At 46.9% G+C, this 26,027-nt stretch overlaps 1 protein-coding gene across 2 annotated transcripts in view; it reads right to left on the bottom strand.

Moving 5' to 3' along the window:
• Positions 1–26,027, bottom strand: part of LOC119450716 (solute carrier family 45 member 3) — a 181,323-nt gene that overhangs the window by 131,558 nt on the left and 23,738 nt on the right. The window contains exon 1 of one of the 2 annotated variants that reach the window (XM_037714238.2): positions 5,360–5,880. The exons of the other annotated variant lie outside the window; for it this stretch is intronic. The gene's annotated coding sequence lies outside the window, so the exon portion shown is untranslated. Of the gene's footprint in view, positions 1–5,359; positions 5,881–26,027 lie in introns of those variants that run through there. 2 annotated transcript variants of the gene reach the window in all.

The raw sequence follows: 26,027 nt of genomic DNA, 5'->3' as shown, positions 1-26,027 counted from the left end.
CAGTTTCTATAAAGAACGTTAATCAGGACCTTTTGAAACTCATCTTTGGAATGTCAAAACGCATGCCCCAAATATTTTATGCCGCAGAGCAAACATTCGAATAAAAAAGAAAAAGAAAATCTTCCGCACACGGGCAAAGTCAGACATTGTTTCTGCCGTCAGTTCACGGCAAGATACGCACAATGTAGTTGAAAGAGCCCAGGAGCGAAGCGACAGAAACTTAAACATTATGGGGTTTTACAGGCCAAAACCACGATCTGATTATGAGGAACGCCGTAGTGGGCGACTGCGGAATAATTTGTACCACCTGGGGTTCTTTAACGTGCACTTAAACCTAACTACACGGGTGTTTTCGCATTTCGCCCCCATCGGAAGGCGGCCGCCATGGTCGGGATTTGATCCAGCGGCCTCGTGCTTAGCAGTCCAACACCATCGCCACTAAGCAACCACGGCGGGTACCCGCACAAAAACGTCTTGGTACACTCCACACAAAAAATGCTGTTTGGCACTCTAAAGATTTCCCGTTGAGATTCAAAAGGCCGCAATAAACGTTCTTTAGAGAAACTGCTGGATTTCATCCTAAATTTTCGTAAGGGTCATAAGCCCAACTATTCATGCGTTACTTCTACAAGGGACACCAAGTTGTCCTGACCTGTGCTGTTTAGTGCGAGCAGAAATCAAAGCAAGTGCGTCGCCTATTATAAATAGCTCGAATGTACGGCTTCCAGAAGGCCGCGGCAAAATGAACAATGAACAATTGAGCGGGTGGCTATCGCTCAGTTTTGGAACAGCGCACAATGTACGAAGGACACGGTAAGAAGCACACAGTTTAAGCTCAGTATAACCACAGTATAACCAGCATAAGAATACATTGCGCCTTGCCCTTAACTTTTTATTCGAAATTCACTCGGAAGTGATTACGCAAAATATTCAATCTCGGTATGAAGTACGGTGCATGTGTAACTGCAAAGAAGTGGTTTACTCATATTCTTGTCATCCACTTTCGACAAATTTGGCACTCAATTGATTGAGACCTCTGTGTCGTCCCAGACAGCGAAAAGCAACCTTGAGGCGTGTTTCGAAATCACTGAGATTGCGTGAAAATATCACACGCGGCAGCAACATGGGAATGTACTACACGTAGTTCCATCTTCATCTCTGCGTTTAGGCAATTAAATGCACATTTTACCATAGCAAACATGAGGAGACAGTTATTTTTTCACGTACATGAAGGCGCCGCTTTCGGCATCTAACCATGGTATTTAAATGCAAAAAAAAAACAATTTTTTTCCCGTTCATAGCATAACAGTAGGCAATAAAAACCACCTTGAAGAGCAATTACGTCCCATAGTTGTATTCGGTTCTCAGGAAGATAAACGTGAAATGGCGGTAGGGCTCCGCATAAGGAAATGTCTGATAACCGCATATCAGTCCCCTCTGTTTCCTTGTTTGATTTCCAAATCGATTTGTTCGAAGGTGCCGCTGGTTGAGTGCATCCGCCCGCAGGTCGGCATTTTTGTATTTATTCGCTTTATTTCCTAATACATGTGTTAGTTGTCCTTCAGCGCCTGTCCCACGCACTTCCTTAGGCGTTTTTCATATGGTATCTTCGAGTGGTCGCCTCGGAGCGCTCTAGATCGCTCTCGAGAGCGGCGTTGTCTTCGGCTGGTTGAAAGAGGGTGCGCGCCTTGCGTTGGGCTGGTTCTTTTCGATCGCTCCCCTCCCGCGTTGAGCCCTGTCGTCGGAGCAGTCGTCGAGATGAGAGCGTTTCCAGCAACGTCATCACAGCACAGCGTCGCCGTTCTTGGCGACGGTCCACCGTAGACTAGGCAACCTAGCCCACAGCATGCTGGCGGCTCAACGAACGGTCGTCCCACCGGCGCATCCGCCGGTTTAGCTTTGGATAGGCAAAACGTCGGACGTTAGCAGTAGTCACGTAGTTTCGCATCTGCCATTTCCTCCTCCGAGACCAAGTCACACGTTCGGCTTGCGCGCTTGTCCTCTACCTCTGAGTTCGGGGAACGCCGGATCTGCACGACTCTGCTTCGGGGGATGGATGCGACCAGTCGAAGATACCAATAGTTTTCGCGCTATTTCAAGGCATGTAGGAAGCTGCCAACAATACCGGCGCCTTCGCGGATGGAGATTGCGAACTGTGGATCAAGGGCGACTTCAGGTGTGTAGTAGCCGCATATTGGCCCGACCGTAATTCCACACGCGTCTAGCGGTGTTATCAGTGCAAGCGAGCGGCCGCAAAACAGTGTCTGCTTCTGTTGCTGGGCTCATTTATCAGCAAGCAGCAAGCACACTCTACGGACAAGAAGGGGGCTCACCGTCTCAGGCAGATAGCGAAGAGGCACTCCAAGTACAAGGCCTCTTTTTTTTTTTTCTTTTTTTTCCAAGGAGGCGCGTCAGTTATGACACCCTCTCGCGTCAATTAAACGAGCCAGCGGCGATTCACTGCCGACACAACGAGATGATACAGTCGCGAGCATAAGTTTGTAAAGCACCGCATCGGCAACAAACTAAAATCTCTTCTTGCGCAGCTCCGCAACGCGGAGTTGCTTCAATACATGACATTGGTCGAACTTGCACACCTGTAAAGAATATCCTACTTGACTACAGCCGGCATGCTCAAGATGCGAAGAAAAAAGAAAGTTGCAGAAAGCATTGGTCGCCAGACGTTTGCTCGCCAGTGTTACGTACAAACAATGTGAAACGCTTAAAAGTGTAAGCGCGAAGGTTATATTTTTTTTCTTCCGATCGGTGCAAGGTAACTGCACCTGCAAGCCTGCAGGACGACTGAGGTTCCATCGTCTGGACTTGCTCTTCATTCCAGCGAGTCGTCTTAATAGCGTTGATTAGGGGACGAAGTTGGCTATGGCATAAAAACGGTGCTCTTCATTGCTTTTTGTTCTCGCATATCGCCGACGCGTATGGGCAACTTGTCAGAGGGAAGTAAAAATGACTCCCGTAAGGGAGTGAACCGTGCAATAATGTCTTTTTTTTTTTTCAGAATGACGGAAAAGCGGTCACCACATACTTAAGTGAAACTGCAGTAAAAGTGAGAAAGAGAAAATCGAAAGGTTAGATAACTGAAATTTTCACACTTTTCCTGCTTTGTTGTTTTTTCTTAAAAATTATTTTACGCTGTGCAATTATGCTCTTAAATCTTAAACCATCACACTTGACGGAAGTTTGTGAACAGTCCTGAAGGCAAGTGAACCGGTTTCCTTACTCCCCCTTAAGCGTACCATCGCGTCACAATTCCACCACGTGATATCGCTTCCAGGTCTACTACACCCAAGAGGCAAATAAGAAGTGTCACGATGTCGACAGTATAGGGGTTTTCGAGAAAGGGTTGGTGAAATAACGGGAACATACATACTTCAACAATGAAATTTCATCACTCTAATGGCGATATCAGCGGCGACGATATCTTCAGGCTCACGTTTAACGAGACTGCCGCACCTTAAATTGCCAAACAGTGGGCACAAAAACTCCGGATAAACTCGGGCAGCGCGATCGGCACCCTCTCAGATATCATCAGCATGCGTTCCCGGTGGGTCGTTCGCGTCATTGCAACATGAGGGACGGGACCATAAAGTTTTTCTCTCGCGCAACGTTTTACGGTCTTGCCGTGGCAAGATAACGTTACAGCCACCGATGTCCCTCGTGATACCGTCGCCGGTACACATCTTCCGAGTGCTGGTCATGCAGAACACGCCGACTGGAAGCTCGATCGACCTAGAACACTACGTGTGAAGGAATGCGAAGACTGCGTGGCGACCGCGGCCTTCAGGCTGACCCACTCGGTAAAACGTGCCGATACCAAGAACTCGAAGAAGGGTCGGGGAACCAGGAGGACGGAAACGAGGGGCCCGATTTTTACCACTCCCAACCGTATGAAGCCTACAAATAACGAAACTGAGGAAAGAACAGAGTAAATTACTTGTTTCTATTGTTAACTGAAATGTAGAAATCATAAGGATTAAGGGAAATGAAAGTGAACGAATAAACAACTTGCGGCCGGCGGGAGCCGAATCCATATCCTCCGCATTACGCGTGCAAAGTGCTCTTACCCACTGAGCTACGGCGACGCATGTTCTAATGTCCACATCTTGGGTATTTCTGTATGTGTACAAGATGCGACTCTGGGACTGTTGGCCAGTGCCACTTAAAGTCATGGCGGCGGATGTGGCCCAAGCTTTTGAGCGCTGGCGTTACGTAGTACGTGACGCCAGCAGGCAGCTGGTCAATAAAATTTCGATTGCTACCTGAAGGCATCATAAGCGCCAGAGCCGAGACTCTGGGGAAAATGATGACGGCGTTACAGAATTATTTCCGCCAATTTCTTACTTGAGATGGCGTTTAATTCACAAGCATATGTTGCTCACCAGAACACGGATGTGTGCGCAATATATTTCGCAAATGTCCGCAGATGATCCCGTATATATGCGAGACACGCAGTTGCTCACCGCTCCGATCGGTGCCTTCCAATGCATGACTCTATAAATGCCGACTGGGCATCGTTTATGGCGTGTCGCGTAGAGGGCTGTAACTTGTGTCATATATGTCATCTATATATCATGCTGTCGGCCGTTATGCTTAAAAGTTGACTCGCAGTGTATGAAGAATTCAACTTTCTAGGCGTCGCCAGAAGACCTAGTATTACTCACAAATAGGAACAAGCTTCACTGCATTCCTCAAATGTTTTCGCAGAAGCGTGTCGCGTTTTTAGGGCATAAAAGATGCGCCTGGCTTCGTTGCAATTCTTGAGCTTTTGCTGAACGCAAAGCGGGAACATGGCTATCGCTGAGCAGGCCAAAACTGAGCGGTATACTGACAACCGTGGATTAAATTATTTACCGCTATTACCCAGCATTTCAGACGCGTCCAGTTCGTCAAGCGGAAATAATAGCGAAGTATGCACCACTGCCATATCTAATCAAGAACTTGTATACCACAGTTATATGAGTCTTTCATTCTCCTTCTCCCAGTGCAGGGTAGCAAACCAGAATCTTGTCAAGTTAACCTTCCTGCCTTTCCCATCCCGTTTATCTCTCTCTCTACAACCACGGCTTAGTTTTTAAAATACCGCGATCTTTACATTCCAGAACCATCTCCTTAAACAGACGACGTTTTACATATCCCTTGCAGTACTTCTCTGACACTGTCACAAGGATGCACATATGGAAACGTTTGGAGATAGATCAGTGAACCCCTACATTCAGTAAGTTACCACGTCCAGCAGATTCATATTGTTCCGTCGTTCATAACTGTATGCCATTTAGAACACTTAGAACACACGGCACGACGATCCATTCGTTCAGCACGTTCAACTCTGAAGGTTACTTACTCGACGGAGCGCAATCCAACGCCGAGTGCGGTGCCGTGCTCCGACGAAATCCGATCCTCTTTCTAAGACACCGTTGTCACGGCCATGCTGCCACCGCTATAGGGTCACCGCCAACAACAGGCACTCGACGCCCGTATTCCAAACACCACGGACAGTGTCACTGGGGGATGACGACGCACCACGGTTCACAAGCCACCGATATCCATCTCATGTCCGTCGCAATCCACCGGGGAATCAAAGGAGGCGCCCTTTTATCCGAATGCCGTTGACGTTCTTCGCTTTAATGGCAGCAGTTGACGGAACGAATCATCCCGTGCACGATAATAGGAGCGCGACCGACGTCACCCGGAACGTCGTACAATCAGCGCACTCCGCGCGAAAGCGTGTAGCAGGAGGAGCAGCCGGCTTCAGCCTGAAAAACGGAGCGCCGGCCGGGAGAACTACGGAGCAGCCGTCGCCGAGAAAAAACGGAGGCAAGGCGATCCCTGCTCTCCCGCACGCATGTGCCGGCAGCGCACGAACCACGACGCCGACTGCACTTTCTCTCTCTCTCTCTCTTGCTCTTCAGCTTCTTCCTCCAGCTTCTCTCCTCCTCCTCTGTGAGGCCCCGTCGCGCCGCGATCGCCCCCCCCCTCTCCCCTTCCTCCTCCATCGGCAGCCGACAACAGGGGAGAGAAAACGACGCCCGTTGTCCGCAGCCAAGCTACAGCCCCTCTCTCCAGCGCCGTTCGGAAAAGCGGAGGAGGGGAAAGTGTATGCATCTTCCCTCACTCAGGCTTCCAATCTGCTTCGTCTGCTTCCTCACCTTCGCAGGCTCGTGAGTGCCCCCCAGCTTCGTATTAGACGCGTAATTTTGTTCCCCCCCCCCCCCCCCCCGGCCCTTTTCTTCTTCGTTTCCTTCGTTTTCTCCCGCTCTCCTTCCTGTTGTTATTTGGGCGCGCCCGCTTCTTCGCGGTCGCACCACTTTCGCCTTCGCCTTCCCCGTCGAAGGAAGTGTCGTCCGCCGCGGTTGCCCTCGTGTCTTGCTCCTGTCTCGCCGGCCGGCCGGGCGGGCTCGGGCTGTGTCTGACGTCCGCTGATGCCACGCGGATTTGGAGACGGCGAAGAAGTGGAAGGAGACGATGTCCAGGAAGATTGCCCCGACCAATGGAGGGGGGCTGGTAGGCGCCCTTGCTTTGCCCAGAGGGAGAGACAATTTTACAGCACTGGCTACTTGTCTCTTCTTCGAGATTCAATTTCTTTCGCGCCGTCTGGAGTCTCGCTGTCGCGTTTTGTTTTCTTTCGCGTGCGTGCGTGCGGGTTTAAATGTCGCCTTGCGAGAGCCGAGGAGAGTGTTTCCGACGAGGAATTCCGCGTGCATCTGTGGTGTCGCCGCTGAGGTTGGGAGGGAGGCGTGGGTGCGGCTCCGCGCCGGCGGTGTATACTAGAGACTTTGAAGTCTCGGAGTGGCAACAGATGAACTGGTGACGAAACTTTTCTGTTTATTTTGTTTTTCTGGCTACTCGGGTGTGTACGTGGAACGCTTACAGTGAAAGACCGGCTTCTATCTCTATCGCTTTCACGTGTAGAGACAGTTGCGGGCAAATATAACTTTCTTGCTTATGGTGTGACGTATTGATAGTCTAGTTTGTTGAATATTACAAAGGCCGAAGCACGCCAGAAACGGCAGACAGAAAGGTACTAAGTACTAGGGCAATCGCTGCTAAATAAACTGCACCCTAAAAGATACTAAGTGCACGAAAACAGTTGCCAAACTTAGAAATTAGATTTCTTTTTTAATGCGAAACATTATTTGCCGTCTTCTAGTACTTTCTATCTATCTATATATCTATCTATCTATATCTAGCCTCATACGTAGAGATGCCGTCGCGGTCATTTCGTTAACTGGTTGTATATCAGAATATTCATGGGCATGACACACATGCAAGATATAACATAAATTACTAGGCATGACTTGAATAACCTACATACGATGCCGTCGTGGTTGTTTCTTTAACTGGATATTGGCAAACTCCAGAATCCGTTTCTTGCCCAAAATAAACAAAGATGGCTACGGTATAGAGGGTCACAGCGGCACTCTCGCTTGGTGTTCTGCTAAAGTTTTTCGATTTTGGTGTCGAATCGAGGTGTTTCATCGAAGTCGAGAGGGTACGCTTGCTGCCTGTCACCTTATATTGATGGAGCTTAATGATTTCAGCAAAGAAACAGCGGAAATAGTTGCTGTAAATATTGCTGTGCGCGCAAACTTCTGGCTATGCTCGGTGAGCTACACCACATTTTCTTTGAAGGCAAAGAGCCTTTCGAACGAGCCAAAGGTGAAAGAACGTTAGTTTTCGTGCGTAGTATCCCTCTCCGAATAGTACACGCACTTGTGCGAGGCGTTACTCGACTGCTGCGGGTAGGATGCTTGACCTTCATAGGCACCTCCGCCCTGCGACTCGCGTCGCTGTATGTCACATAGCTTCCCACAATATATAGGCGGTGACGTCTATTGTGCATTCGGAAGCTGATTACGCATATCATTCACTGATAAAACTCAGCTAAAAACAGTAACAGTCCGTGTCTTTTGGGATCAAAGCAAATCAGAGCTCCCTATTGTGAGTCGCGGTGCAACTTTCTCTCTCTTTTGCTGATTCATAGCATAGTGTCGTACGCGTCCGATGACTGGCACTTTTTCGTGTTCGCAGCACGCTGTGTTCAAAGTATGGCCCGGGCTTGGCTACGTTTAGCCATGGTTTATTTTGAGCAAAGTCTTTTCTATGAGTGCAAATGCATGACTTCGAAACGAAGTGAACCAGTTGTAACGGATTTTAGCCGTGTACACAGTGTAGGAAAGCAAACTAGGGGTACGATGCGGAGGTCGAATGCCCAAAAGCTGGAACGAGCGCTATTTGCTGTTGCTCCTAAACTCCTTGCGAGCGAATGAACTGACAACTCACCCCGTCAAGTAACAAAACATACTCTTCTCCTTACACCGCAGGACTAAAACATGTTATCAAAGCGATATGTCACCTCGCGGCATAACACGTGTCAGACCTTCCGAGCTAGTTATCGTACACTGCTACCATGCCTGCGCACAAAAGTAAATTAGCGAAAATATTCCTGCTGCTGAAAGCACTGGTAGCAGTAAGGCTCAGGCACAAGTCAAACTAAAAAAACCAAATCAAGGTTAAGCGAGGATCACTATAAATTATTAAAGCGCCTGCCTAAACGAAATTGCCCTCCGTAATTTGAACAGCCCGTAGGATAATTAAAAGATATAAAAAGAAAGAAACGGTCTGCCCACTGGGAAGAAATAATTCGTCCCGAGTGAAGTGTTTGGAACAAATTAGCCACCTTTTTCCCAGTGCGCCATTTTCTTATTCATGTCGCTCTCCGATGCGCGTCGTCAGCTTCTTTTGTAAAGCGATGAAATGATAGAATGTGATGACACACATAATTGTACACAGAAAAAGAATTATTATGGGGTTTTACGTGCCAAAACCACGATCTGATTATGAGGCACGCCGTAGTGGGGGACTCCGGAAATTTGGACCACCTGGGGTTCTTTAACGTGCACCTAAATCTAAGTAGACGGGTGTTTCGCATTTCGCCCCCATCGAAATGCGGCCGCCGTGGCCGGGATTCGATCCCTTGCCCTCGTGCTCAGCAGCCCAATACCATAGCCACTGAGCAACCACGGCGGCTCACAGCAAATGTATTTCGACGTCCGTTTTCTCTGTTTCAGGCTTGTGCGCGAGTTATCACGATGATTTCAGAACTACGAGTCAAGTTTTCAACGCGCGCTGTATAGTAAAACCTGTTTCGCTTCACGGCTGAACATGGACCGGCTGGTTTTAGGCGCGGCCACCAGGTGGCAAGCGCTCAGGTGGAATCACGAATATGTCGGAATATGAAAGTCATATGACACGCATGTCTGCCATAACGTGACTGACATGTCACGACATGAATGGCATTACATGTACGTAATGGCATGTATGTCATGACATGGCATCCATTACATGATGCCGTTGTGGTCGTTACTTTAACTCGATATAAATCGCGATATCTATTACATGCATGTATGACATGATAATGACATGGCATGACATGAATGACATGCATATCATGACATGAATGGCATGACGCCATTGTGGTCATTTCTTTAACCGGATATATGAATGACATGCATAGGACAGGGCAAGGTTTATGCAGTGAAAGATAAGCAGGGTAATAATGCCACCCGCAGTAGTGGGTACAGCGCTAAGAGGCAAGCACGGACAAGAAGAAAGAAGTGCGCGTGCTTCTCCGCGCGCTCGATAACCAGCTCCCGGCGCCGGGCTTTTCAGGAGCCGCTACCCTCAATAAACGTCGCGTTACCCGTTCTCTCACAAGGCACGTGACAAAGTGGTGGAGGTGCGGGGTAAGCAAGAGGACAGGCCGACTGGAGCGCTTGGTGAACTTTATCTTTTACGACACTCTCAATAGAGCTCACCGCCGCTTGTGAGCTGCCGAAAGCCTTCTGTATTTCTTCGCGCACGACAGTGCGGATTAGTTCGCGGAGGTGGTCATCTTTGCTTCTGGTGGCCGTGAAAATATCGGTGGTGGATGTCGCGTTCACTTGCTGCTCGTAGAAATTCGATCGCTGCTGAAGCATCTTCTCCATACTTACAGCCTCCGATAAAAATTCGGCCAGTCTTCGGCGGGCTCCGCACCAGACCAGCGAAGAGCTGCTCCTTCACTCCTCGCATCAGGTGACGCAACTTCTTGTCCTCGGCCATTCCCGAGGACAGGAAGGTGCTCGTCTGAAGAGCCGTGTCATATCTTCGACGAACGCGGTAACACTTTCGTTGGGAAGCTGAACGCGTACCTGGATTGCTCGTTCGGCTCGTTCGCGGTGATCAGCACTGGCGTAGGTGTCTAGTAACTGACGGCGGAACTCACGCCACGACGTCAGTTGCTGCTCACGGTTTTGGAACCATGTGAGCGCGCCGTCTTCCAGGGAAAAGTAGACACTTCGCAGTTTAGTTGCGTCGTCCCATTCGCTGTATTTGGCCACGCGCTCGAAGTCGGCTCGAAGTCTTCGACGTCTTCGAAGACCTTGCCATGGAACGACTTTGGAACCCATGGATTTTGAAGTGTGTACCGGTTCGTCATTGCGGCGCTTTCCATACCGATTGAGATGGTCTGAAGCGCTGCGGGGTCTTCAGGAGGCAGTCCCAGGATCGTTTGGCAGACCCGGTGGACCGGCGTATCGATTGGCACGGGGATAGTGGTTCCACTGCCAGAAGGGGTCTGCGACATGGGTGAGGAATACCCAGCACCTCCACCACCTCCACTCTATCAGCAATTTTGATAATATAGTAAAAGCAGAATAATAATTCCATACTGACATAAACACTACCCAGAGCAGCCACGTAACCTTCATTCGAAGTTGTGATGAACCGGATAGAGAGCATCCTTCTATTACTAGCGATGAAGTTAGAAGGGCCAAGACATTTCCCAGGGTAAAGCGTCAGGAGCGGATGCAGTAACACTAGATTTATTGAAAAATAGAGGAGATGATATGCTTGAAATTCGTGTGGCCCTTTATACGGAGTGCCTCACGACTTCAAGGCTACCAGAGAGCTGGAAGAATTCCAGCATTATACTAATCCATAAGAAGGGAGACGTTGAAGAATTGAATACTTATAGGCCCATTAGCTTGCTATCAGTATTCTATAAAACATTCAGTAAAATAATTTCAAATAAAATCAGGTCAACACTTGCCGTCAATCAACTAAGCGAAGTGGCTGGCTTCAGGAAGCAATATTCTACAATGAATCACGTCCATGTTATCAATCAGATAATTGAGAAATCTGTGGGATACAATCAACGTCTCTATATGGCTTTCATAGATTGTGATAAGGCATTTGATTCAGTACAAGCAGTCATACAGGCATTGCATAGTCAAGGAGTCCAGGGGGCTTACGTGAATATCCTGAGAAATATCTACAAATACTTCACCAGCTACCCTAATTCTCCGCAATAAAAATTGAAAAATACCTAACAAGGAAGGGGTCAGGCAAGGAGACACAATCTCTGCAATGCTTTCACTGCATGCTTAGAAGTATTCAAGCCATTTATAAGACTCGGAAGGCTTACGAGTGAGGATCAAAGGCGAATATCTCAACAACCTCAGATGTGCAGATGACATTGTCCTGTTCAGCAACAGTGGGTATGAATTGCAATAAATGATTGAGGACCTTAACCGAGAAAATGTAAGAGTAGCGATGAAGATTAATATGCAGAAGACAAAGACAATGTTCAATAGCCTGGCAAGGGAACAAGAAATAATGAGCGTTAGTCTGCCTTTATAGTCTGTGCAGGAGTACGTTTATGTAGGTCAATCAGTCACAGGAGCCCTGATCATGAGAAGGAAACTTACAGAAGAATAAAAATGGGTTGGAGCGCATACCACAGGTATTACCAAGTACTGACCGGTGGCTTACCACTGTCTTGGTGATGAGCTTCTGAACCGTAGAGGCATTGGCGTCTTTAGTCTCTACGATCATACCTAGGACTCTGATTTTGTCGACGCACGGGATGGCATGTCCCGAATTGGTTCGTACGGCAATTTCCTGATCCTAATCGAAGTTTGAAGAGTATGACCTGCAGCCCTTCTGCGTGGGTGTGCTTACGAGCAGCTCCGACTTGGTAGGCGAGCATCTGCGTCCTGTGGGAATTAGAAATTCTTCTACGTTGTTCACTGCTTCGTGCAAGATGTCCGGCACCATGCCCGGGGTTCCTTTGGAGACCCACATGGTGATGTCATCTGCGTATATGGTGTGCTTGAGCCACAAAGACCAACAACGCTATCGGGCTCATGAGCAGAATTGCCAATAGACACAGGGGCCTCAAGGAACATAATCTCGTCAAACTCATACACGCGTTCGTCACCTGTCACTTCGCATTCGTTGCGGCAATGCTCAATTGGTGAAGATCCGAAAGAGACAGACTCAATCCGCAAATCAGAAAGGTCAGCAAGAAAGCCCTCGGCATTGCGACCAGCACAAGCAACGAGAAGCTGGCGCACCTGGGCATGCACAACACCCTGGAAGAAATTGCCGAAGCCCAGCAGCGCGCCCAGCTTGCTAGGCTTTCGACGACGCCTCCGGGGCGCACGATCCTAGGGAAGCTAGGCTTTGCTCGAGAAGACATAGAAAAAGACTTTGCGATCATCCCACGGGACATCCGTGCCAAGATCATGGTCCGACCTATAGCCAGACACGTACACCCCGAAAACAACAGGGGCAGACGACAGGCGAAATAACAATTCCTCCTTAACCAAGCCTTGGCGAACCGCGAACGCTCAGCTTTTGTGGACGCGGCGGCATACGCGGGAAACAAAGCTTTCGCAGTGGCGGTGGTGGACGGCTGCAGATCCACAAGACATGCAGCCACGGTAATCGCAAGGAAGCCTGAACAGGCCGAACGGATAGTGATCGCCGTTGCGCTCACCGACGACAGTCTTTCTCACATCAACAGCGACTCCATAGCCGCTATCAGCGCTTTCCAATAGGGCACGGCCTGCGCACATGCTCTCAGAATTGTCACAAAGAAGGAGATTAAGCACCACGTCATATACTGATTCCCGGCACACTTAAAACCAAATATTGGCAACGTCCCTAACCATATCCAGGCGCCACACGATTCTGCGCGCGCGCTTACAAGCCGCGCGGTTTCACCCGGCCACTCGGATACCAAGGTCACCCCTACTACATACAATGAAAGCACTAAACACTACTACCTACAACGTATAGAGTATAGCACGCCACACCGCACGCTCACTCGAGCTACAAACAGAAAGCTACAAATGCTACAGACACATACCCCGCGCAAAACAGACTGCACCACTACATACCTGTGCTCGATATGACAAGTCTTATTGCACAAGTTGCAAAACATCCCTTAACGTCTATCATTTCCTCTGACTGTACTCGCTAGCTCACAAAACCTCCGAACCGGACAAGCGCAAGGTTGAAGAAGCAATCCGGAGTGAAGAACTCGCTCCCCAACTTTGGGCAGTCCAGCAGGTCCACGGTGCCGCCAGTAAACTCAACCTCCCGGTTCTGTCGTGGGAGACGCTCACTCCATGAGAACCCCTAAGCTCTCGTGGCCTGCAGGACCTTGAATAAAGTTGATTTCCTTCCTTCCTTCCTTCCTTACCACTGTCGTTGAAAAGAAAACTTTACGACCATTGCTTTCTACCGGTGCTAAAATATGCGGCAATAACTTGAAGGTTAGCAACGAAGCTCGAGAGTAATTAGAGACCGTGTAACAGAGCGATGGAACGAAAAATGTTAGGCGTAACGTTAAGAGACAGGAAGAGATCGGTGTGGATCAGAGAGCAAACGGGAATAGCCGATATTGTAGTTGACATTAAGAGAAAAACATGGAGCTGGGCAGGCGATGTAATGCGTAAGGTAGATAAGCGGTATACCATGAGAGTTGCAGAATTGGTTCCAAGGAAAGAGAAGCGCAGTCGAGGACGGTAGAAAACTAGGTCGGTTGATGAAGTTGGGAGGAAAAGAAGGAAGGAAATACGAGGCGAAAGGCAGAGATGTTAACCAGGTTAAGTGTCCGGTTGGCTACTCTGCACAGGGGGATGGGGTAAGGGCAGAAAATATTAGAAAACAAGAGAAGATTAAAAAGAAAAGAAACAAAAAAAAAACAAAACAAAAGACACATTAGTCCCCACAATTCTATAGTTTTTCACGAAGTCCTGTTTCTTTTAAAAAGCGTACTAGCGCTTTTAAAGCAGTTCGTTCCGACATTGGCTGGGACCAGGGACCAAGAATTCTGGCTTCCGTAAGGGGACGGCTGTCTATCTTGTCGAGCGTGGTTCTGAGCACTTTCCTTTGTGCACTAAAACGACGACAATCACACAGAAGATGGGCTATCGTTTTCTTTGCACCCGCAAGTCTCACAATCTGGACTTGTGGCCATTCCGATAAGGTAGGAGTACGCATTGGTGAAAGCTACTCCAAGTCTTAGGCGACAAATGAGAGTTACCTACCGTCGTGGTAAGCCATGTGGAAGTCGGAGCTTCAGATTAGGATCCAGGGAACAGAGGCGCTGGTTTTTAAAGTCCGTTGAATTCCAGTGGGCTAACGTAAGCTCGCGAGCAAGCGCACGGAGCTTTCGGGCTGCGTCTGTTCTGGACATAGGGATAGCGACGCAATCGGTACTGGTATGTGAAGATCGAGCGGCTGCGTCCGCTTGCTCGTTTCCAAAGATACCACAGTGACTTGGCAGCCATTGAAAGACGATGTCATGTCCTTTGTCAACTGCCTGATGGTAAATTTCGCGTGTGTCCGTGACAAGTCGTTCGTGGGGTCCACGGCATAGTGCAGAGAGCAAACTCTGGAGGGCGGCCTTGGAATCGCAGAAGATACACGATTTATGGGGCGGTTCCTGGTCGATAAGTTTCATTGCTGCACACAGAGCTGTAAGTTCGACAGCCGTCGTTGATGTCAAGTGCGATGTCCGGAATTTTATTGCTGTAGATTTTGCTGAGACAAATACTGCAGCTGCTGAAATGGAGTGCATGACCGACCCATCTGTGTAAACATGTAAGCGGTCACTGTGGACCTCATGTAGTAGCAATAATGCTGCCTGCTTCAATGCTGCTGACGACATTTGTGCCTTCTTCTTTACGCCTGTAATGGTGAGGCATATTCAAGGTGAATGCAGAGACCACAGTGGCAACAAAGGCCATGCTGCAGGGGCGTAATTCGATGGTAGTGATGCTCTGTGTATAGTCAGGAGACGGCTAAAGCTCGTATGCGGCCTAGTTATTGGCACGCAAGCAAGCAAGATGGTGAAATGGAGTCCTTGCGACATGTCGAATGTGCACTCTTAGAGCGTCGACTGCAAAGTACGTTGATACAGGGTGGTCACGTGCTATGGTGATTGTGGCCGCTGTGGATGCACACTTACGGAGGCCAAGGCACGTCCGTAGAACTTAGGCTTGCATACTCTGGAGCGTTCGGACATAGTAAATGCAGCGGAAGAATTCTATACTGACCTGTACAGTGCCCAAAACAGCCAAGCTACTTTCATTCGAAATAGGGATGAACCGGATACAGAGGCTCCTTCAATAACTAGCGATGAAGTTAGAAGGGCCTTGATAGACCTGACCAGGGGAAAAGCTGCCGGAGAAGATGGAATAACAGTAGATTTAATCAAAGATGGAGGAGATATCATGCTTGAAAAGCTTGCGACCCTTTATACACAATGCCTCACAACTTCAAGTGTACCAGAGAGCTGGAAGACTGCCAACATTATACTAATCCATAAGAAGGGAGACGTTAAAGAATTGAAAAATTATAGACCCATTAGCATGCTTTCAGTATCGCATAAAATATTCACCAAGATAATTTCCAATAGAATCAGGGCAACACTTGACTTCATCCAACCAAGAGGAAGAGGCTGGCTTCAGGAAGGGATAATCTACGATGGATCATATCTATGTCATCAATCAGGTAATCGAGAAATCTGCGGAGTGCAATCAATCTTTCATAGATTATGAAAAGGCATTTGATTCAGTAGAGATACCAGCAGTCATAGAAGCATTGCGTAATCAAGGAGTACAGGAGGCATACGTGAATATCTTAGCACACATCTACAAGGATTCCACAGCTACCTTGATTCTCCACAAGAGAAGTAGAAAGTTACCTATCAAGAAAGGGGTCAGGCAAGGAGACACAATCTCTCCAATGCTATTCATTGTATACTTAGAATAAGTATTCAAGTTCTTAGACTGGGAACGCTTAGGAGTGAGGATCTACGGCGAATACCTCAGCAACCTTCGGTTTGAAGATGACATTGTCCTATTCAGCAACAATGGAAACGAATGATTGGATTGGAATACGAATGGAGGCAAATTATTGAGGACCTTAATCGAGAAAATGTAAGAATTGGGTTGAAGGTGAATATGCAGAAGACAAAGATAATGTTCAATAGCCTCAATAGCCTGGCAAGGGAACAAGAATTCAGGATCGCCAGTCAGCCTCTAGAGTCTGTAAAGGAGTACGTTTATCTAGGTCAATTACTCACAGGGGACCCTGATCACGAGAAAGAAATTTACAGAAGAATAAAATTGGGTTGGAGTGCATATGGCAGGCATTGCCAAATGCTGACTGGGAGCTTACCACTGTCGTTGAAAAGAAAAGTGTGCAATCATTGCATTCTACCGGTGCTAACATATGGGGCAGAAATTTGGAGGTTAACAAAGAAGTCCGAGAACAAGTTCAGGACCGCACAAAGAGAGATGGAACGAAAAATATTAGGACTAACGTTAAGAGACAGGAAGAGAGCGGTGTGGATCAGAGAACAAACGGGGATATCCGATATTCTAGTTGACATTAAGCGCAATAAATGGAGCTGGGCAGGACATGTAATGCGTAGGATGGAAAACCGGTGGACCATTAGGGTTACAGAACGGATACCAAGAGAAGGGAAGCGCAGTCGAGGTCGGCAGAAAGCCAGATGGGTTGATGAAGTTAGGAAATTTGCAGGCGCAAGTTCGAATACGTTAGCGCAAGACAGGGGTTATTGGAGATCGCAGGGAGAGGCCTTCGTCCTGCAGTGGACATAAAATATAGGCTGATGATGATGATGATGATGACTCTGCAGTGTTCGAAGGTTCGTTTTACTGGTGCTTCCCAGCACGGGCAGGCTGTATCTTAGGAAGGCCATAAATAATGCATGGTACAGCTGTAGCATCGATTGCACAGATGCACCCCTAGACTTTCCGCCGACAAATTTGAATACATGTGCTATTGCAGTCAACCTCTTTTTCATATATGAAATATGTGGCGTCCAAGACAAATCACGATCGATGATGACTCCAAGGAAGCGCTGTTTTGTTTCGTAAGCAATTACTTGTCCATTTATGCGTATAACATATGGAGTCATTGTTTTGCGCGTAAATGCGACTAATCGGCACTTTTCGGAGCATAATTCCAGGCCTTTCATACGCAGATAAGACGACGTTTGTATGACCGCCTTCTGCAGTCTCGCTCGTATCTGCGGACGAGTTACGCCGGCTGCCCAGATGCAGATATCATCTGCATAGATAGATATATGGACCGTCCTTGGCAATGATCCAACAAGGCCTAGCAGTGCTACGTTGAAGAGCGTGGGACTTAACACTCCGCCTTGTGGCACACCTTTGCTGGTGACGTAGTGGGATGTCATTCCATCTTCTGTAAGTACGAAGAAGGATCTATCCTCCAAATAGCTGTGAGTCCAGCGCAGTGCACGGCCACCAATGCCCATATCGATCAAAGCCACGAGGATTGCTTGGTGCGCTACATTATCATAAGCCCCTTTCACATCAAGAAACATCGCCACCGTTAAACGTTTCATGCTCTTTTGGTGTTGAATAGATGTTACCAAGTCAAGCACGTTATCGACCGATGACCGACCGCGCCGGAAGCCCGTCATTGCATTGGGATATACCTCATTGTGTTCCAAATACCATTCAAGACGCGTCAACACCATCCTTTCCATTAGTTTCCCAACGCAACTGGCAAGAGCGATGGGATGGTACGATGGCAAGTCTAATGGAGATTTAGAGCTCTTAAGTAAAGGTATTAGGCGGCTGACTTTCCACTCACAAGGAATCAATCCTTCGCGCTAGGATTCGTTGTATCTCTCCAAGAGAACACTGCGGGCTTTCTGGCCAAGGTTTCCAAGTGCCTTGTATGTGACTCCGTCGGGCCCAGGCGATGATGACTTCCTACAAGTCGCCAGCGCAGCTTCGAGCTCCTCCATAGAGAACAAGAGATCCATGCGAGAGTCCTCGGATGCCGCAACATCACGTCCTAATGATACAGGTCGTGATGGCAAGCCAGCGATTCTTGCGCAGAAATCCTCAGCAACGTCGATCTCACGTCGTCCTTGATGCAGGGCAAGAGACTTAAAAGGGTGGCGCTGTTGCCGAGACGATTGTAGGCCACGCAGAGTTCTCGATATGTGGGACAGAGGCTTTAGAGGATACAAGGATTTTCAAAAGGATTTCCACTTATGAAATTCTAGCGTATCGATGCGGTGCTGGATTTTCTTTTGGATCCGCCTCGCCTACCTCAGATCATGAATACATTTGGTGCGCCTGTGTCTTCTTTCCGCGCGTCGGCGAATCGCTCGAAGCCTTCCCAATTCACCTTCATATTCATTATACTTTGGAGAAGGCCTAAAAGTGAGCATAGCCTCTTGCAGTGCATTTCTAATCTGATTCTCCAGAAATGATGGGTGGCCTTCTTGACATTCGTCTTCCATAAGAGATCTGAACTTTGTCCGGTCTGTTCTACAGAGGGCAGTAGATAGAGACTTGGCCACTCCCTTGATTTTTAAATAAGTAGGAACGTGATCACTTCCTTGGGTTTCTATGCCTGAGAACCACTTTATACTGCTTCGAAGACACTCAGAGAGGAAAGTCAAGTTCAGACAGCTGCTGTAGGTTAGTCCCCGTAAATATCTCGGGCTGCCGTCATTGAGACAACAAAGCTCTTGGGCCGAGGCAAATGCGACTAGTTTTCTTCCCTTGGAGTCCATCTTCAGACTCCCCCAGAGCGGGTGGTGTGCGTTAAAATCTCCACTAAGGATCCAAGGGCGAGGTGTCGCAGATAACAAAGCACCCAGTCGTTGCGTGTCAAAACGACTGGTTGGAGAAATATATGCAGCGACGAGAGTAAATGTAAGTTTCTTTGTTTTTCAGTTAAACAAACGTGTTGGTCGTCGTCTGGATGCACAACTGAATGTAGCACGTAAGTGAGTTGACACCGAACATAAACGACGACCTTGCTGAGGACATTACACGACGCGGATGAGAAAGCTTGATAGCACGATAGCTGGATTGTAGTTGGAAGGTTTGGTTCGCAGACGACGATGATGGGAAACTTGTTCGCAAAAATGAAAGGTCGAAAATCCGAAATTCTTGATCTGAGGCCTCGAGCATTCCACTGAAAAAAGGATGCTTCCTTGACAGCTTTACGGAACGACAGCGGTGAATGAGCCATGATGCTATTCAAGACTTGCAAGTACTGGATTCATCGCGCCCAGTAGCTGCAGTGCGCTGCGAGCATTCGGGGTGTTTAGGTTCTTCAGTAACGTAGGCATCACATTCATGAGTGACTTCAGCATGGTGATACTTGGAAGTCCTGGCCTTCTGCGTGGACTGCTGCAAGGCCTGCTGTCAGGCCATTCGTAGTTGTTGGACGATTCGTGTCTCGTGGTTCTGCGAGTTGGCATGGCTTCGGTAAAGGTGGGCATGCTTCCTTTGAGTTATCGATGGTGGGCGTTCTTCTCTCATCGGCGTTGGTAATGCACGAGGTCAGCGGTTGACGAACAGCCTTCTCCGGATTGTGCACTTCCTTAGACCTATCACAGTGCTTTCTTGACTTGTGGTGCCGGGAACGTCGGCGTCGGCGTCGCACTTTAGTTTGGCGAATCAAATTGCGTGAAGCTCCTCTTTAAAGGGGATAGCCTACCAACGTATGTAAAGGTCGGACATTTTCGTCATATTGTACGACCTTTCGCGCCCAAGACCCTACAGTATCGCAATTGTCAGAGAATTAGACACGTCAGTGCTGTGTGTAAGAACCCAGGCATATGCTGACGGTGTTCCGAGTCACATAGCTCCGACACTTGTCGCTACGACGGACTTCAAGTGCTCCAACTGCAAGGGTGCGCACGATGCGACTTCGATAGATTGCCCATTTCAGAAAAGGGAACGGACTATCTTGAGGCAGATGGTTGGAGACCATTCGACGCATAAAGATAATGAAGTTGGGAAATTTGCAGGCGCAAGTTGGCATGAACTAGCGCAAGACAGGTGTAATTTGAGAGTGCAGGGAGAGGCCTTCGTCCTTGCAGTGGTCATAAAAATAGGCTGAAGATGATGACGATGATTAGTGACATGACATGCATGCATGACTTATCATTGAATGACATGATATGTATGGCATATATGATGTCGTATATGTCATGATATGAATGTCATAAATGACATGACATGCATTTTTAGCTACATATGTATCAGGATATGCATGCAATAACACGATGGACATGAATGCTATGACATGCATATCATTGAATGTCATGTATGTCTATTTATTACACGATTACCATGAATGGCATGGCATGCGTGCCAACATGGCATGAATGACATGCATTCTGACATTTTGGAATGCATGAGCGACATGACATTAATACCTTGACACGAAAATATGTCGACTCATTGTACCGAGTTGTTTACTATCTGCCCGCTGGCAGTGGGTATATGCTCGCGTTCGTGATGCCGTCCTATAGTCGCTGCATCGCCGTCATTCCAGGTTCGTCATCCGACTCTCTCCTTTGATTCTCGCGTACTACCGGTGCTCGAGCCAGGTGGCCGGCGTAAAAAGATCCGGACGTGTCGCTGGATGGTGGTTGCCTCCGTTTTAAATGCGATCCAAAAGCAAGTTTCCCACGAGCGTTGATGTCCTAACGCAGGAAAGCAACGCAACACCTCCTCGTTCCTTCCAACACTCGCACCGGACTTTCACGGCTATTCTCGTCATTGCCACCTAATCTAGCATAATGACGAAGAATAGCGCGATAAACAAGGGATGATGCGAAAGAAACAGGACGCGAGCGCAGACTAGCACTGGAGCTTGTTGCCAGCATTGACTACTTCTTAATCAAGCATCAAGGTCTGCTCTTTCCGGCGGCACATGGTCGCCATGGTTTGCGGAACACTAAGCAATGCTACATAGCCAGCTACCTAGAAAATGATTCGCATAACATAGATTCAAACAGTGCGTGTAATCTGCGCAATTTTTTTAGTTTGAACGGGGTTTAAAGGGACACTAAAGACTAATATTAAGTTGAGCTTGATTAAAAGATTAGACTTCTGTAATAACGAATTCTTCATTCATAAAAAAAAACAGTTTTTCTAAGTGAGAAAATGGCAAAAATAGAAAATCGAAGTGGTGCCATCTGTTGTCGTCTGTGGTACCTCTCATGTGTGTCGTGAGCACTTCTGATTCACAGAAAGCGGGCGCAACCCGCCATTGCGAGCGTCATCGCGTTTCTCTGTTTACAACGGCCGAGCCGGCAACGTGTGGCGATTGGCCAACCTACCGGCTCCGGCAGCGGAGTCTCATGTTACCGGAAATGGGAACCGCAACCCAAGCAGAGCCACAGAGGGATTCACGCAAGCTGAACACCTGCACGAGCCATGCAGTACTATTCGTATATAGGGCTAAATAAAGAGTCTACAAATGACATAACAACGGCATGGAGGGCGGTCACATGGATATGGCATCAAGTCCTCCGCTTTGGGGTGGGTGGTTTAAACTGGGAAGGAGCAGCGGGACCTTCGACAGGAATTTCCTGTAGGCAAGGCATTCATATATATTGGACTTCTGGTATTAAAGTCCGTCCTTTGTTGCTTGAATAAAGGTTTTGAGGCATCCTCACTGACATGTGATCAGCAGCAGCCCACTGGTATCGATTGCAGTGCATGCCATTTATCGATTCAAATTGTACGGCGGTTGTATTTGCGAACGGGGTTGTCGTTTCCTTTGAGCAGCATCACGCAGGTTATTTTTAATTAGATAACAATAATACATCAGCAAGTTAATGCGTCCAACATTCGATAGCTGCCACCAAGCGAACGTTTTAAAAGATGGTGAACTTTATCACCTGCGGCGTTTCACTGGCGGCTGCATGCACCGCTTCCGCGTAGTGATCTGCCACGTCTGGCCGCGTAATGACCTGTTGCTCTTAAAAAAAATGCGCTGGCCAGCACGAAAATTCATCGCTGGAACCGAGGACAGTCTGCTTGAAGACTACCCACGAAAGCGGATTAACCTTGTATCCACCGGGCTTGTGCGCCGGTGACTAAAAAAGCAGTGCTTTGCATATTTAACATTGAATTTCTTTGCGTGCGAGGCGGATAAAGCAGATTCCTGTCGTCATTTCTTAAAAGTATAAAATAGTAATAATTATAAAGTTATTGCCCTTCCAAAGCAATTCAAACGAGGCCTTTGCTATTTTGCCAAGTTCCTAAAATTGCTAACATGAGTACAGCAAAAGTAATAAAGTTTTGGCTGTTTCTGCATAAATGATACACCGCGATAAATTCACTGCACATTAGTGACAAGTATAATTTCGGTGATACAGTTAGATTAACTGCATTTGAGACATAAAATGACTGTTTATTACTAGTATCTGGCAGAAACAATAGTCATCTAATCGAGGCTTGACTAAGCACAGCCCGCACGAGGAAGCCACTAAAAGAAATGCACACCCAAAACAGGGTTGTGTGTGTGTGTGTTTCTGTCATGGAGCGTTCTGTACACTGTTCTTTGTAATACACGAATCAGAAACTCACCCACACTTCCACTATAGTAATTCAGGCTCTTTTTCTTTCGACTCCCGCCTCCAAGACGCTGCTCATATTTGGACTCATCCCTTTGGACTCTATTGTCTCTGGACGTAAAAGTCAACCGTGAACGTGTCACCACTGGAAGTACCACCAAGGGCCAGAATCCTCACAGGTTATGTTTTTGAACACTTCAACTAGAACCGTGATTTATTCATTTCTGGGACTAACTTTTGTTTCACCATTTTTTGCTTGCATGGGTGTCATGGCTTTGTCATTTCTCTTTTCAAGAAGATGGACAAAAGAGAGATTATTGGTCTGCAAGCTGCCAACGCTAAGCCACAAGAAGCTCAACTGTCACCATAATGACAACAGGTCCTCTTGAACTAAGTGCCTCACCATGAAATATTTGGGCATTTGCCAGATAGAGAGGTGTGAGCCCTATTAGGAAAGCAGCAGTCTAGTTCTGTATCATACCGAGCGGGAATTAGAAATTTGACATACGAGCTTAGTTGCTTTTAAGGGCGCTTTATGACAATAGGAGAAGTAACATGTTGAGTCCCAACTTGTTCCTTTTGCAGTCATTATAGCTATGACGACCAGAACAGAAACAATGTAGCAAGCTCCTACTTGCTAATACACAAACTGTCTGATCTGCTCTTTGCAAATCAGTTTGACGCTGATTAGTACCACAAAGTATCACATGCTCCCTCACAACGATAATTTGTTACATGAAAATGCAAGGAATTTTAAAATTATCAAAAGCTCTCAATGCAATTTTAATGCAATTTTAAGGAAATGATACTTCATGTTGACAGAAACTCTGCCCAGGTAGCACAAAAGAGATACCTAACGTTTCCGTAGCGTTTATCCCAGACGATAAAAACAGTTTAAAGAAGACGCCAGTGAGACTACTTTGTCGGTAAAAGGTCGTATATATCGGCTAATGTCCGGCTTAATCACTTTTCTGAGACGATCTATAATATGTCTTAAAGACGTATTCGAAAAGCTCGTCTAGAAATAGGATTGGGGAAGAAACAAATAAGCCCTTTGCCAAAGCTATTCATATCCAATTTTTAAACGTTTTTAAGACGTTATCAAAAAGCTCGTCTAGAAACGGTCTTGAAAGGTTTACAATAATCTGAAGCTAATTTTCGGGGGTTCCAGATGAGTGAAAGCGTCCGTGTCGAGTGCAAAAGAGCTCCTGGTGCAGCGCCAAGCACTGTTGTATATCAACGCCGACGCATCCTCTACCAAGTCACATGAAAATGAACATGTACACGAGAATGAATCTAGAATACTGTCTTTGGTATGCAACAACGATGTTTACAACCGAAATGGGAACGAAATCCCGCTAAGCAAAAATGGGTGCGTCTGGACGAGCGGCCAGGCCAGGGCTTTTGCGCCAAGTGCGCATGGAATGAGGACAGTACGAGAAAGCAGGAGTTTATTGAAAAAGTGCAAGCATCCAGCAGATTGTATAAGAAATACAAAGTAAATTGAATGAAAAGTACCCCAACAATGACTAAAGTTCGCAGATACAATTCTTAATGAACAAGAAATTGATAAACAATGACTACAATATACAAACAAAATTCGTAAAGTTTCTTATTTAGCAAAGTAAACAGCCCGTGCAGTCAAATAAACAGACTAGTGTTATTTAGAGATTGATATCACAGCAACTGCAAGAAGCATACTGAGAAATGTGAGATTTAATCGCATGGTAACCGCCTACAAGCAATGTTACCAATAATCTAGAAGCTTGAAAAGAACACAAAAAGGAATAACGCCGCATAGTATCAAAAAGAAACACTGGGAGCATGTTAAAATAAACAATACTGCCTTTGGGATACGTCAAATAATGTAATGATGTAAATTAAAAGAACCATAAAACCAGAAAGCAACAATCAAGTAAAAATAGTATATAATACTCAAACGGGGAAATCAGTGCCACAAGTGTGCATCGTTGTATTGCAGTGTACGATGAAACCGAGTAATGCTACATAAATAAATAATTTTAGCATTCTAGTACACGAGACATGGATGTATGAGCCTCATATTAGAAACTTATATTAACCTGGAAATTAAAACTATTGCGCTGGAAGCTACATTCAAGTAACCAAGGAAGTAATTCTTGGCTTATATGTAAAGCATTGTAGAAGAGGCACATATATACCACTCTGGCAAAAAAACAAGCATAATGTCCCAATAAATCATCTGCAAACCAGTGAATACGTTTGTACACTTTACACACATATCCTGTTTCCTAAAGTAAAAAAAAAACACTGAATGACAAGAAGCTTTTGCACATGTAACCCCAAGCAAACGCTTTACCATTTCTCCCTCTAGCAGCCATCGTCATCTTCGTCAGCCGCTTTTTATACAGCGTGTTTCATGTAACTTGGCCCAAACTTTAACTATGCAGATGCCACGTAGCTGGACAGAACCACGGCAATGTTTGTCGCCGCTTGGAAATACTCAGATTATTTTTTGAATTCCTTCTAATTAGATAATTCGTCTTCAATAATTCTTCAACTTCTCGATTATTATATTTAGATAAGTGTCAATGAGAAAATTGTAGAGCAACATGAAAACCTCCCGATACAGGTTTCTGTTGCTCAATACGTGCTTCTTAAAAGCGTTTTTCCGAATCGGTATAGAAGCCCTCTATCACACTCAGAACTGCCGCGCGACTGGCCGCTCGAGCCTGTTTGCGTGTATTTTGACACTTATCTCATTGACACTTAAGTATAACTTTGCAGTTGATTATTTATTAAGACCAATTATATAATTAGGCGGAATGCAAAATATAATCTGAGTATCACTAAGCGACGGCAAACATTACCTTGGTTCTGTTCAGCTACGTAGCCTTTGCACAATTTTGAAGTTTAGCCCAAGTTAAGTGAAACTAGAGGTTTGGGCTAGTCGGTACGTATTGGACAGAGGAACAGCGCGAAAAGACGAAGGACAAAAACAGGATCACACACCAGAGCTGATGTGTGTTCGCCTTCTCGTCCTTAGTCTTTTCGCGTTGTTCCCCTGTCGAGTCTGTATACTGCGAACTCCGGCGAGTGTCTCGTGCTGCAAGGTTAAATAAATAGAAAGAACAAGAAAGCTTCTTCTGCTTCTGCCATCGGTCCGAATGGTAGTCAGGTCTTTACTGAAGGCGAGACTGCCGATCTTCGAGGTCCAGCGGAACGGTCGTTGTTGCTACAGCACCTCTTGCTGAATTGTCAGCAATGCGGTTAGCCAGCTCGGCATGATTGTCGAGGG

The sequence above is a fragment of the Dermacentor silvarum genome, chromosome 4, assembly GCF_013339745.2.
Source record: "Dermacentor silvarum isolate Dsil-2018 chromosome 4, BIME_Dsil_1.4, whole genome shotgun sequence".
Lineage (NCBI taxonomy): Eukaryota > Metazoa > Arthropoda > Arachnida > Ixodida > Ixodidae > Dermacentor > Dermacentor silvarum.
Note: the sequence above shows the minus strand (reverse complement) of the source record. Positions and strands in the feature narration are given on the sequence as shown.